This window comes from Lissotriton vulgaris, chromosome 2_1 (assembly GCF_964263255.1).
Source record: "Lissotriton vulgaris chromosome 2_1, aLisVul1.2, whole genome shotgun sequence".
Taxonomy (NCBI): Eukaryota; Metazoa; Chordata; class Amphibia; order Caudata; family Salamandridae; genus Lissotriton; species Lissotriton vulgaris.
Window position 1 is genome coordinate 1,099,241,006 of NC_141687.1, and position 15,900 is coordinate 1,099,256,905.

At 46.5% G+C, this 15,900-nt stretch overlaps 1 protein-coding gene across 1 annotated transcript in view; it reads left to right on the forward strand.

Annotated features, from left to right (window-relative positions):
- Nucleotides 1-15,900, forward strand: part of TBCEL (tubulin folding cofactor E like) — a 233,275-nt gene that overhangs the window by 53,709 nt on the left and 163,666 nt on the right. The window lies entirely within an intron of this gene.

Genomic DNA, 15,900 nt, shown 5'->3' on the forward strand with positions numbered 1-15,900 from the left:
ATCAGAGAGAGTGGTAAAAAACGGATCAAGGGTGTGGCCGGCCACGTGTGTAGGCTGAGAAATAAGCTGGGTCAACTGCAAAGCCTCTAAATCGGCCAAAAAACCACTGATGGCCAGAGACTCTAACCTATCAAAGTGGAGATTTAGGTCGATAATAATAAGGGACCACAATTTGGAGCCCTATTTAATAGGGCGACTAGCAAAGTTATTGGTGAGACACTGCACTTGAGGCAATGCTCCTCTATTTTGGTTGGCTTTTCACCCCAGCCTGTATTTTATACTTATTTCATAACACACAACTTGCAGCTAGATGGATGCTTGAGGGCGTTTATTGTGTTCAGTGCTATCTACTGATCTTTAGGGCGATCCACGTGCAAATTTCACTTTGTTTAACAAAGTTGAAGAAGGTTCTACTCACCTTGTTCCAACACGTCGCTCAATATCAACCTGACATCTTCCTCTCTCAACAGAATGGCACCTTTTTAATCTGAAAGGTCATAGGGTGAAAAAATCTGGAACTTTGATAATGGTGACAAAAAATAATATTTAGGAGGCATGGAAGGTAAATTGATGGAAACCACATGATTTTCCAGTAACATACTGAAAACTAAAAGAGCAACTTGCAAGAAAAGAAAGCATGCTGTCCAAAGCTATTCACTTCCGTAACCTCTGGAGAGGCAAGGATCCTGCTCCTTATCTTCTTTAGATACTCCTGACATTACTGTAACCTAGAAAACTTTTGGTCTAATTTCAATATAGTTATAGATGATTTTCTCAAAGATACCATCAAACAAAACCCCCCAGCCATGCTGCAGACACATCAGTAATTCAGCCAATTTCTTTGGCTTTCAACTACAATGAATCATTACAGGAGCGGCCACTCGTATTGCAAAGTGGTGGAGCGGGGGGAGGGGAGGAAAAAAAGAATTACAAAGAAAAATGCACTGATCTGCACAGACAGCCGGTGCCTTCCTCCCGACCATCGTCGCCCGAATGTCCAGGAACTGCTGCACACTGCGCTGGCTCCCAGCTCCCGATATTATTCTCAACATGTGTGCAGTGCTGGGATTGGTCTGAGCTCCTCGGTTCTGCGCTCCGACATAGACAGGGAGTCTGTGTTGGTTTCTCCACCCCGCTGTACAACGCATATAGGTGGAGAAAGGCCAAGTGCGCATGACTGGTTGGCCGTCATCAGAGGGACGGCAAACTGTCATGAGCCCTTGGTAAAGCACACCACTCCCTAGTTCTTCAACTGCAGCGTTAGTGTAGGTGGCCACGCCCTCCCTCAGCTCGCTGTTCCAGCCTTCGGGACAAAAAAATAAAATTGTAAAAATGTTTTATTATCATTTTATTTTTGGCATTTGCCTATGCTGGGTTTCAGCAGGGGTGGGGGCGACTCTCCTCCATCATTACGATGGAGCCGCCCCAGCGACATTTGAACACGGTTGTGTGCCTGACCTACTGAAAATTGGACATGTGAAACTTCTCATTTAAAGAAAAAAACTGCTGATGCAAACTGCCATTATCGGGCTACCAGTTCTCCTGATAAATAATGGAAAACTGTGTTGTATCTCATCTCAAGAATGATCTGCAAGAAAACCATTTTGTTGGTGACTACCAGTCAGGGTTCAGTGAGGACCAGAACATTGAAACATCAGTGTTGGGTGTGATAGACCACACCCTAAAAATCTTCAAAAATTGATAGTTACCTTCTGATTCCTTCGGAAGTGGCCTTGGTCTCCGAAACACTGGATCATAAAATTCTCTTCTATACCCAAATCAAGGTTTAAAATGTTGTCTTGGTACTAAAATTATTTTGAATCCCATCTTTCAGACAGACATCAATGTGTTAAGATTACGGCGTCTCTTTCTAAACTGACCCGCGTGTCCTGTGGGTAACTCCAATGCTTAATAGGTGTCATTGACAATTATCACCGAAAATAATCAGAGATCACAGAGAGCTGTGCTGAGCTGTGCTGGAGGACGCGCGCGCTGGGAGGCAGTTATGCTTGCCACGGCTTTGACCGTCTTCGGCCCCTCCGCCTCTCCCCTGGTGCGAGCTGTTTTCTGGTGGTGACTTGCTCATTCCCTGCCCCCCCCCGTGGAATGCAGAGCGTGGGCGCCGGGGTCGTCAGAAGTCGCTGAGATCTCCAGTCTCTCCGGCAGCGGCACAGTCCGCAGCCACACTACCACAAGAGACCGCGGCGGGTAAAAAGCGGGAGCGGCCCGGTAGCGGTTGGAGCCGCTGCGAGGCTCTCTGCAGCGGCAGGCAGGAGCCGCGGGAGCACTCGGACAGCTCGGGAACAGCCCGGAAGCGGCGGGGATCCGAGCGAGGTCCCCTACAGCGTCAGGGGTATTCCAGGAGCATTTCTCCTTGCTTACATACACTTTGCACAGTACTGGTGGGCTGCAAAGTCCGTCCTCTCAAACACTGGTAGTAGAATTTAGATTGTTTGGATGTGTAGTGCTGTATCCCCTGACCATAGAGTGGACCATAGCGTTTCCTGTTCCGGAGTGCCGCACTGCAGAGTGGAGCGAAGTGAGTGGACGCGCTGAGTGGACGCGCTGGGGCCACCGCTCTGACCAGCCTTGATCTCCTCGTCTCCCCCCTCTGCAACTTGGGCGAAGCGGCTCCCTGGCTGGCGTCTGGTGTCTTGCTCGCTTCCCGCCCCCTCCCCCCCCTGCTACCCGCGGAGTGCCTGGAGTACGGAGCGGGAACACAGGGCAGGGCGGAGTACCGCAGCGCCCCAAAAAGCGGGAACGGCCGGGTAGCGGCGGGAGCCTAGTAGCGGCAGGAGCCGCTGGGAGGCATCTCGGGAGCATCCCGGGGGTCAAGCACAGGCACGGCAGTGGCAACGGGCAGGACCCTCCATATACACCACTGTCCAATCAGTTGCAGCAGCAGACGCGGGAATTGGGGAGCCAGCAAAGCAAAAGTGGACACTCTGCCTCAGCCCGCCCCAGCGCCAGCCAAGCCCCTTCCATGAGTTGTGAGTAGCGGTTGGACCTGCGGTTGCCATTCAGTGCGGCAGGAGGCGAGCGGCGGCCGGGAGAGGTGTAGGAGCAACTTGTGCTTCCGTGTGAGGGATAGCTGTAGCTTCTCATCGCTGGAGTCGTAGGACACTGTCCAGTGCAGTGAGTGGATATTTGCGGACAACCTGTGAGCAGGTCTTTTGTGGGGCATGACTGCTCTTAGCAATTTTAGTGACTTTAGCGCCTAATTAAAGCACTGTGAGCACTGTTAGTGAAAGTGAGTCACAAGGCGCAAGCAACTTAAGCAGCATAACCCACAGCAGCCTACAAAGCCCACAAAAGCCCCTAAAACGCCGCTGATCATGCATAAAGATAAAGAAAAATACCGTAAACACCTTAAACTGTACAACATAGTCTAAAATTTAAAAGAGATCGAACAGTCCGAAAAATTCTCCCCAAAAAAACTTGAAGCATGAGATCAGGACGTGTACGCGGGGGTCCCAAAGAAGCTGCGAACAAAACTGTGAGGCGGAAAAGGAAGTTGAAGACCCCGGATGGCATAGAGGGACAACCACAGGTCAAGTCGTGACCTGTTACACAGGAGGATAACACCATAATTGAAATTCTATATGACTTTGTGAGGCTAAGCAATCCAGCACCAGGGACTCAAACAGCAAAACGCCATCTATTCCAGCCAAAAATTGATACTAAATTCTGTTTTCTTAAAAATGCAGGTGACACCCTGCTCTCATGTCCCATGGCACCTGAGGGTCTACCAACACCTCTCCTGCCCTCAAGACAAGAGGATCGTTGTAAGGAGGAAGGGATTGAAGGGTCTACCGCCCAAGGAGGAAAGAGGGAAAGGCAAGGGTCAGACAGCCCAACAACAACTACATACGGCCCAGCAGTCGCCGTAAAATGGAATTTCAAAACCCCAGAGAGAGAGCTCACTGAACCGCACTCCGAGGATTTACCAACATGTGCGCAAGACAGGGGAAACGGGATTGAGATCTATGGAGCAAGGGAAGAACAAGTAAATAATAGTGAAGTATCAAGTAACAACAACCGCAACCCTGCGAAAGCCCACAACAACACAATGGCCTCAACACACAGGCCCACCAACCAACATAAAAAAAACGGTGGAAATTGCGCATCACTAGAGCCATTAGCCATCTGTGAACTAGACAACCCAACAGTAATCTTACGGTCTGGACTCAAACCCGATCCTGCAGAGGGAACCCTGGAAGCAAACACGGATGACCTAAAGGCAGAAAGGGGACCTTCTGAGAGCTTAAGGGACAAGCAAGGCTCAGAAGATGGAGCTTGCTACATCTCAACACAACAACAACGCGACCCGGCGATGCCCCAAATCAGTATATCGAATGACAAAGAAGAACCAGATCAACAATCTTACCTAGACGAGGACGGGTGGGAGGCACTGCTTGCAAACCAAGGAGAGATACCAACAACAGACACAAGCGGCAAAATCAGCAACGAGGCTGGAAGCCCTAAAGTGGATATGCAAGGCACCGATCACAGCAATGCTTGGGCAAGCTTACTTAAAACTGTGAAACTCCTATTGGAGGCCCTGCAATATCAGACTGATAAAATGGACTTGCAACGAACCCTTCTGAACACGCTGGCTGTCTATGTTGTAGCAATTGACGGCAAGCTGGGGAATCTGAATAAAACGCTGGAGAGCACTCTTGATCATACGTCAGTAGAGCATCGAACCTGCGGGTGCAGCCCAATTGTGGACAAATTAGCAACTCTCCCGGCCATGCTGACGGATTTATGCTTACAAATCAAAAAGGCATCAAACAACGTCCACACCCGGCCCACCGAAGAGCAGACCATGCCTAGCCACTGGGAAGACACAGCAAGCAACCAGCCGGGGGAGGCCGGCAAGGAGCACACACTGATTACAACCAACAAATTGGGAACCACTACCAAAAATAACAACAAACCACAACCTACAGTACCTTCTCCTAGCCACAGCCATTTGCCACCACAGGCAGAGGCACAAATCTTTGAACTGAAATTAAATGCAAAACAAAGACGCGCACAACAACGAAAAGGTCGGAAACATAAGCAAAGTCCCACTAGGAATGTCTTCCAAAGACTCTTTGGGGCATCTTCACTGCAAGGAGGGACAAAGCTACACTCCAATGGGTAATCATCAGCTCTCGAAGGAACAACGCAACAGAACACTCCCACACCCTGAAATAACCGCCACTAAGAACACTACAAACATGACTAGTGGCGCCCAAGACTTCTTCAGCAGAAAGAAAGAAAACCGCATACTCGAGGATGCCCGAGGGGAGGCGGGAGCCAACCCTTCCCAGTCCCCTCGAGTTGGAAACCCTATCACTAACCAAATCAACATCAGAACGGAAGAAGACAAAGGGACGAGAATCCACATTAAAACGATAAACCAGGGCACTAGACACACCGACAACGCCAGAGTTACATTTTCAAACAATAACATCGCTGCGGCGGGGTACACAAACCAGGGGAGTCTGAACATCCAACTCAGCGAACAAACAGCTAAAGGGGAAAATGGAAAGCTCAGAACAGTCAGCTTCTGCCCATAGACGCAGCAGCCACACAACAATTGGCCAATAAGCACCAGACACCTCAATAATTAAATCTCCTGATACCCCAATAACAAATTAAAACCAGCCAGAGTTCAAACTGGCAAAGAAACTCATGCCACATAGAAGGAATCCAAATGACATTGAATAGCGTACTGAACGAGGCCAGTAGGCCAATTCCTCAAAACCAATTCGGTGTCTGCAACTGAGCAGGGGCAAGGGACACTAATGCAATAAGGTTCATACCTGAATACACCTCTAAAGGGAGGTATGGCATCTTGAACCGAGGTAACATACTGCGGTTACTATCCCACATATCGCAACTAGCAGATGTAAAAACAACAGACTTGGAGTCAATAGAATTTATTAATTGCGGTGACGTAAAGGCAGGCGAAAAAACAAGAGCTACATGGACCACTGTAACAACAGCACTTAAAATACTCTCAGAAAGGGACATCCTAAAATCCTGGGGGATAACCATCGCCCCGTATTATAAACCAGGTTACCCAGATCTGTTAAACCCAGCCCCACCGAGAGTTCTGTGACAGCATCTACTAGACCAACTACATCAGTTCTGAGAGGAGCCTCCGGGTATTGCAACATGGACATGAGGCAACAAGCAGAGCAACTAAAGAGCCACAACCATCACCTGCAAGCTCAGGAAGGAGACACACGATGGTTCGCCAGAACCATCAACAATACAAAAGATTGATGCAATCTTCGCTCACTATATATATGGGAAAAGAAAAAATGGACACTGTACGGATCTGCTCATGGAACATAAACGGCCTCGTCAACAAAGTAACTGATGTCGACTTTGTCACCTACGTCAGGGACTTCGACATTGTGGCACTACAAGAAACATGGGCAGAAGATCCGCCCCACCTTCAAGGATTCTTGCGCTTCCACACAAATGCCATCAGGGGGGCAAAATATGGCCATCTGCAAGGAGGGTTGGTCATATATGTGGCGAACACAATTGCTTGTTCTGTTTGCATCTTTGGCCCTCCACTGCAATCATCACTAGCAGTTACTATAATTCTCGCAAACCTCGACAAACAAAAGGGACATGAGTATCATGATTAATAAACGTGTACATTCAACCGAAATTAAAAACCAAACTAATTAAGGAAATGTACAAGTTTGCGGAAACATGCCTAAGAGAGGGTCCCACAACCGATCTTATTTTAACCGGGGACTTCAAATTATTATCTAAATGGGATCCTCGTCGAAAGAAGTGTTGTTGCATAACGCAAACTGGAATATCCCGCTGCAAGGGAAACCGGAAACGTGTAAGCAAACCAAGATCGGAAAAACGATCTTGGAGGATTTAGAACATCATAACCTGAGGGCTCTAAATGGCAGACTGCCAGAAGATAATCCTCCTGTTGCCACACACAACTCTACAAAAACCAACTCATTTCTGGACTACACTTTTGTCTCTTTTTTTACATTTTTTATTTTTTGAAAACCTTTATTGTGCAGATAGTAGCATACAAATACGGGCCTACAACCACTTAGGCCGGCCACGGAGCATTCTGATAAGCACATAAATCAATAAAGGGGTTTCACGGCAGTCACCCAGTATATTGCGAACAAGTAGTCCAATCGTAGAGGAGCTGAGAGTGACCATCGGATGCAGGATCAAAGATGGTTGAGTTTATAATAGAAATTATAGCAGGATCAGGTACAGTTTAATCATCTGAGTGCCCGTTGCGGGCCACGAGTCCAGCAGCAAAACACTAAGGCATCAATAAAAACGGTTATCAGCAATAGTCTACAGCAAGCAGAATAGAGATGCCGTATTGCCAATCAGTACCCATCGTAGCCGGCCACGTGCACACAGACCACCAATTTATCATACTTATACATAATTGAATAACCAGAATGGCAAAAGGAGTTAGTCATTCTCTATACTGACCCAGAAGATAAGAAAAGGGGGGAACGCTGAAAAAGAAGGAACGCCGTGCTGCTATACGCGCCCCCCACAGCGATAAGGGCAAGCAAAATGACGGGACTACGTTAATGGGGGTGGGGCGCTCAAGTCAGGATATCTGTACAATCAATATCGTATAAAGTAAGAATACCTCATCCCCCCCCCCCCCCCCCACAAGCAATCACACCGTGGGAAACACGCGCAGCCACGGCGTCCTAAGAAAGGGACACAAAAGAGCCGTAGAAACTAAAAAAGCAGTCAGAAAAAGACCCCAACCCACCCACCCCACCCTGCATCCCTGCTGAAGGCTACAGCCTACCCCCCCAGCAGCGTGCCTGTCGCCCTAATTAAGAAACCCGAAATATAGGAAAAGGTAGAGAGAGGGAAAGGGAAACAAAGGAGACAAAAAGGAAAAATAACCAGGGGAGAGGAGAGCCATCAATCGAGTCATTCGGCCCCTACCCCCCGCCATCACACACATTAATGCAACATCAAAACGAAATCGACATAGTCTCGGGTATCATAAACTTTCGAAGGAATCGTCCGTAGCACCATGGTAGAGGGCACCCATCTTCTCCATCCACCAACCATTAGTCCTCCGGGTCCAGAACCAGCTCACCCCTGTCCTTTTCTAGCCATCGCTACCACGCGTGGTAGAGCAGTGGGCAGCAAACAAATCAAAGTGAAGAGGCCGTATGGTCGAAGCAGGACAGACCATGGGAGCAAACCAGAGGCCTCCAGCAACCAGAGGCCAGGCAAGAACTTTTTGCAGCAGTCTAGACGTTTCAGCACCGACAACTGGAGCGACAAACAGTGTGGCTACAGTCTCACCGCCCAGGAAAGTAGAGTCGTCCCCGCAGGATAACACTGAGGTCTCGCCGGGGCAGTTCGAATCGGCAATCTACGATGTCCCCGATCAGTCGGGCAGGAGCGGGCTCTGACGTGGTGACCACGCCCGCGCCCGCCATGATCAAGGCGACCCCGGGATCAGGGGCTGCTGGTGCATAATCTTGCCGATGCACAGTGACAGCACTCCTCACGGCCACAGAAGGGGACGAAACAGCACACACTCGGAGTCGAGCCGCGTCCATGAGGGACGGCCCGACAGCAATGGCGGCCGTCCTTCTCTCCAGCACAAGGGCGTCGAGGGCCAGGGTCGCGCGCAAAGTCTTTAAGGCATCAAGAACATCACCAAGCGTGGGCTCCCGCTCACACAACCAGACCCTCGTACCCTTCAGCGACACAAATTCCCCGCCCTGGTTCAGTCCTAAACTCAGGGCGTCGGCCGCCATCTTGCAGATCCAGCCGCGTCCCCTTGCGCCTCAACTTCTGGAGCGGGCTCTCAAGCAAGGCCACCGCGGCAGCCCCGGCTAGCCCCAGGAATGACAATCTGGGTGCAGAAAGGAGAGCCACCAATAGGGGGACCGCCAGCGTCACCGCCCCGCGGGCGCCACACTCCGACTCTGGGCGCAGGGCTTCAAGATGGCCGGACAAGGCAGCAAAGGGGGGAGCCTCCTACACGGTCTTCCCCCATCCACGGGGTGCCTCACCTCACCACGGGGCCCTCCGGCTCCTGGACCGGGGCCGATCCGTTGCAATCGGCATAACCGCACCACGGCCTTCCCCAGCCAACCTCTCCTCTCCACCAGGGGCCGCTGTCGACACCATCTCGCCGGCTGACCTCCAGAGGCAAATCCCCGGTCTCTACGCCGCGGAGGCCCCTGATCAAGCAGGGGCGTAACTTCGGATCCGCCGCTCGCAGGGGCTCCCGGGACAGATGGTGAGTACAAGCCTTCCTTCGTCTTTCCGTTTCTTCCCGAGTATGTCGTCTCGGGGCAGGATGTGTTGCAGGATATATGTGTTGGGCAGGAAGGCTGGCGGAGCCGAGCTACAGTGCGGCCATCACGGTCGCAGGCTTGGCTCCTAAAGCACCTTTGTTTCTTTAAGCCTGTTCCACCAAATCACATCTTTCCAGATGGGCAATAAAGGTGACGGCAATCACCGGCCCCAAGAAATAGCTCTGAGAATAGCGACCTCAACATTTGAACGCTGCCGGGAGCCTCAAGGAATAACAACTACCATCGACCTAAGACGAATTAAATTCAAATTAGCAGCAAGCAGCGCGATGCTAGAAAATGCAAAACAACTTTTTTTCTGAAAGGGTCGGAAACGGAGAAGTCGAGAAATGGAAAAACTTCTTATCTGGGATGGAATCATACGCTACCAAGGTTAAACCACCAAACCAGCAAAGATTCAGTGGCACAATGCCCATGTCACACATGGCAAAACAAGGAATTAAGTATGCAAAAAAAAGGATTAACCAACTTCTGAGATACCTTCGGGACAGACCCAGTGATAAAACTCGACTGAAAGCATTACAGAATCAAAGGGCAGCCCTTAAAAAACTGAAAAGGAACGCAAACAGAGCTAAGGAGGAAGATCTCTGGGCCAAATTACACGCCGACGTCAAACACAACAACAGGTCCAGATTTTGGATGACCATAAATCAATTCATCAATAACAATCATGATGGAATCTGCTCCTACATCTCTGAGGAAGTCTGGGCAAACTACCTCAGGTCCCATTTCCACCGAGGCAGTGACCAGAGAGACCATGATCAAGCAGATCGAAACGAAGTAGATTGCCAAAAGACACACAAGTCCTGGGCGGAAAACAACCTCGCCGACTCTGAGAACTCAGGAACAGTCACATCTTCCTAGGACCCCCAAACCATCCATATAGATGCCATCAAACGGCAGATAGGAAAAGGGAGAAGAGAAGGCGCCCCTGGCCCAAATGGGCTGCCACCAGCATTGTATAAACAGGAGGCAACCTTCTGGGCAGAAGCCCTGGATCCACTTTTCAGAGAAATTAGAACACTGAATACCCTGCGTAGCTCATGGAGAGGTTCAATCATCTCCCCCATCTATAAATCCGTCAAGAAGTCGGACCCACAAAACTACAGACTAGTGGCATTATTAGACCACAAAGCTAAATTTTTTGCTGGTTTGCTATTGGAGGATCTCCATGCCTGGGCAGAAGAAAAATCCATAATTCCCCTACAACAGACTGGCTTCATAAAATCGGTTGGGACAACGACAAACATACTAAGCATGGCCATGCTTATGGACAAGGCTGAGGCCACACGGTCGTCTCTATTTTTATGTTTTATTGATTATAAAGCCGCCTTCGATCATGTCAACCGCACCAGACTGTGGTCCAAACTACACAGCTGGGGGCTGCCACAGCCTTTACTCAAATTTACATACGAATACGTGGCTACAGGTGAAGCTGGGAAACTGAACGCATCTATCAAGGCGCATACCGACGGAAAAAGGGCTAAAGCAGGGTTGCGTCTTAACACCCACACTTTTTAATCTGTACAGTGCCGATTTAGTCCCGCTACTAACCAGCTGCAACTCTCATGCCCCGAAATTAGGGGATATTTCATTACCTTGTCTCCTCTACGCAGATGACATAGTCCTCATCAGCAAAACAAAAGTAGGGCTACAACATCTCTTAAACACAACGCAGGATTTTTCCCAAGCAAATGACCTGATCATTAACCTTGGCAAAACAAGAACAATGATAGTCAGGAGGAAAAGACGTCAAACTGCTGCCTGGTTCTGGGTTGAGACCAGAATAGAGGACACAATGGAATACAAATATCTAGGCGTGAAGTTGGATACAGGCGTCCGGTTTGTGGCACAGAAGAACAGCAAAAACCACAAAGGTCTAGCTCTGTCAAGTACCCTAAAAACACTAAACTCTAAATTAACAGGCCCATCGATCCTACCACTCGTTGAGGTTGCTCAGGCAAAACTCCTGCCAACAATCACCTATGGCAGTGACGTACAGAAAGGGAAGGATGCAAAAATACTGGATGCCACAGTAACAACGGCATATAGGGTCATCTTTGGGCTGCCGAAATACACCTCACCTGCCCAAATCAGACTCGAATTTGGCATTCTGAAACAATCACTTGCTAGACAAGGGGCCTTTATCATCACTTGGGACAAAGTGCGAACGTTGGCACGCTAAACGAACAGTTGTGGAAGGAGCTACAATCGCACCCCGCATTACCAGCTGCGGAATATCTACACAGCAGCCTTCATAATTTGAGGCTAAACCAGCTCTGGGAGATACCGACAACCACCCCTACTTTTAAAAAATTAGTGTGGAAAACTGTGAAACTCCTTTCATGGCTGGAGTACAAGGATGCACTATCAAAGAGATCCCACGGCTGGATGACCCTGAACACATACACGAAGCCGGGCATACAAAACAACTTCAACTTGGGTTATGATAAAAACATAAAAATTGCTTTTATGAGATATAGGCTCGGACTGCTCCCTTGGGCCGAGCATCTCCCTCCCTGGCTTCGGATCCAAGCTGGCTCTGCGTTCCGCCTATGTGGATCGGCTCTGGAAGACATGCTGCACCTACTATGCTCCTGTAAAGAACTTACAAAGGAACAAGTTAAATTTCTCAAACAACCTTTCAATCAATGAGGGATCCGTACCAGGAGGCAAGCTTTGCTAGCATATTTTGAACCAAGCGACCCACAATTGAACTGTAGAACAGTAAAATATCTGAGACTGTGTGGCAGCAAGATGCCAGAATTAATGACAATAGGAACCGAACCAGAAATAGCACTTGCATAAACGCAAGGGGTCTGTGAACACGGAGTATATGATTCTGGAATCCAGACAATACGGCTATTTAGATACAAGAGTTTTAATTATGTACATGACAGTTCTTAAATGAGTATATTTTTGTACTGCAATGGTTTTAATTAACTATGCAAATAAAGTAAACTTGAACAATGCTTAATAGTGGCACCCTTACTTTTCAACATTTCTATTGGTCAATAGTAAAACAAGTGGTTCAATTCAGTGTCATCTCTATGTCAATGATACTCAGTTATACTCTATTCAAAACCTGACTTGCAACAAATCAAACGTGGATTAATGTGATCCCACCTGCAGACTTTCATTCACAAATCTTGCATCAGCCAAATCCGTATGGATCATTTTAGCTAAACTGGTTTTGTTTGCGTTTATTTGTAATCAAACACAATATATTTTTCTTAGATAGCAAAACATTTAATAAATTTTGTCTGCATGTACATTTTCAGGGCACAGACCTAATACACAGGACTCTACCAGACTACTCATCTCCAGTTTATTTAAGCAGTCCTTGAAATCCTTCTTTCTCAAGAAATACCTTTTGACGTGATATCCCTTATTATCAATCTAATAGACGTCTCCAGGCAAATACCACAAAATTGAGGAGTATCTTTTAGAAAGACTCCATTTTGATAACTGTATCCTGTGCCTTTTTTTCTGTTCTTGAAATCGTTGAGGTGATACAGCAAGCTAACTGTATCTCACATGTATTTTTTGTTTTGCAACATGTGGAACAATTCTGTTTATTGCCATATTTTATATAGACTGCTTTATAAACTGTATAAATGTGATGCCTCTGGTGCAATGTTCACGCATATATAAAACTTCCTAAAATAAATAATCCGGTATGCCCGGGTAAGGGCACAAGTTTGACTTCTATGTTGTTTCCTGGTTTTGGTAAGGAAGGACTGGATTGTTTGATCATGTCATATGATAGAGCGCGCAGGTCACCCGAATATAAATTTTACCAATATTCACCTGGGCCCATAATTCAATTATACCTTTTATTCAATCAGGTATCCTTGGCTCTACTATCAGTTTATTGTATTCCACTAGGTCCTATACCATTGACTTGTTACTGGCACCTGTAAACCTCTTGGATAAATTAGGTAGCCAATAACATTTGCACTCAATTCAATTCAAATAACTTTATTTCGATTCCACAAGGAAATCATAAAAGTATACATCAATTTAAAAGCACTTGAACTACCATAAAATCACAATACATATTTACATGATTCTATAATAAAACCACAGTACATAATTACAAAAGTCTGATTTTCGAGAACGTTCAATATCGGTTTCTGATCACCAGAGCTGATCTAATAAAATTCAATACAGCATTACAGGGGTTTGCAGTTGAAAAAGATAACAAAAATTCATAACCTTCTTTATAATAACACGTTCCAAGAGATAATAGTAATGGTCTAATAAAGGTATTTCTTGGGACCTTATACAAAGTGCAAAAAAGAATAAGGTGCAGAGTGTTTTGCGAAACCTTATTATTACAGGGGCAACAAGGTAACTTCTCCCACCAACCCCCCTGCTTTGGAATAGCAAAGAGGAAGTGTAAAGTGCCAAGGCAAAACCTTGTGAGATAAAAACGCCATTGCGTGTTCATAATATATGATAAATAAAAGGGTCGAACTAGCCTTCCCCGAACACGTAATACATAATCATTCTTCTTTAAGGAACTCAGATTAACACTATAGGCATTTTTGATGATTTCCTTAGTATCCTTACTAAGCATGCCAGGATTTGTAAACATGTTGCCTAACCCTATTTTATAAAAGGTATCCCTGACATATCGGAGCCATGGGATTTCCCTGTAATGCTCAAGTTTAAGGCAATCTTGAAGGATATCTTTTGTCAATTTCAGTTCATCAGATTGCCAAACTTTAGACCATAATACTAAAGGTGCAACGTGAATGATATCACTTACAAACTCAATTCCAACCTCTCTGTGGCAGAATATATTTGATGTGCCCAATGGGACAGATAGTAAGCGTTTTAGAAACTTATTCTCCATAATCTGTATTTTTTCACAATTTTGTGACCCCCAAACACCAGCACCATAGGTCAAAGCAGAAACACATTTAGCTTTATACAAAGATGTTATTTCAGCTATACGTCGTTGTCCTAATTTACTTGCAAAGCGAAAGAGAGCTTCAATTGACTGTGTAACCTTTCGAACCCGGGCTGACATCAAAGGTTCCCAGTTCAATTTTTTATTAAAATGGTTTCCCAGATAATTGAAGTTATCAACTTTCTCTATATTAGAATTCCTCACCCTGTATTTGCGGATTTTTACACTTTTCAAACCGCAAGTCATGGCAAAAGATTTAGTAAAGTTGACCCCCAGATCTAATTTTCCCATAAACATATCAAAAGCATTCAGACAAATCTGCATGCTATTGGGAGTAAGGGCCATTAGGACAATGTCATCTGCATATGACAACATTGGAATTCTTTTACCATTTATCTTCGGAAAATCAGCACCAGTTTCTAATAGAAAACCCTCTAAACCATTTGTATAAACCAGAAATAAAAAAGGGGCTAAAATACATCCCTGACGGACGCCTTCAGTGGATAATATAGGTCTAGTTTTCTCTCCTCCCGGGCCATATCTAATTCTGACCATTGTGGCAGTGTGCAACCTGCGGAGCAGAGTGACCAAAGGCTCCTCGAACCCCATAGACTCCATCATACGCCACAATTTATCCCTACATACTGTATCAAAGGCGCTGGACAAGTCCATGAATGCCAAGTGAATAGAACTATTCTTGGCACCCATGTACTTGCCCATGATCAGTGCTAGGTTCAAGCACTGCTCAGTAGTTCCTTTCCCTCTTCTAAAACCATATTGGGATTCTACAATAACCCCCCGCTGACTCTGCCCATGTTTCAAGACGAGCCAATATCACCCTACCCATTAATTTGCTTGACGCGTCTATTAATGATATTGGCCTATAGCAACGTGGGTCAGACTTGTCCCCCTTTTTAAAAATAGGCACCACAACTGCCTCTTTCCAGGAGGTCGGAATGGGCCCCAGCACTAATGCCTTAAAAACGTTCAAGAGTAATGGGGACCAGACCTCCAAATTATGTTTAAAAAGGTCTAAGGGTACTGCATCAGGGCCAGGGGCCTTTAGAGCCGCCCCCTTAGTCAAAGCTAGCTCCACGTCCGAAAGCGTTAATGAATCACTGAGTATCTTTGCTGATTCCATGTTAACATTACTATATTCATCCTCTCCTGTGGTAGCAGTCTGTAGTTTCTCATTGAGATTCAAGATTTTACTATAATGAGCTACCCAGGAGTCTTCAGGTATATGCACTCTGATGGTATTATCTTCCCCTGTTTTTAGAAAAGGCCTATTTATTATTTCCCAAAAAAGTCTATTATCCCTTAGATCAACCGCTTTATCCAGGTCTTCCCATGCTTTGGTCCTCAAATCATTTTTCCTCTTTCTAACTGCCTCCCTATATCTTTTCCTGGTCAATCTAACCATGGCCCACATGCATCATTGTGTCATTTTGCATTTCTTAATTTGCGAAAAATAAGGAATCGCAAATTAAGAAGTGCAAAATGCTATGCATCATTTTTTTCGGTATTTCTTTGTGATTCGGTAAAAATCGCAATTTTTACCGAATCCCAAAGAAATACCGAATTCTTAAGTTAATTTTCGCAATTCCCATTGATTCCTATGGG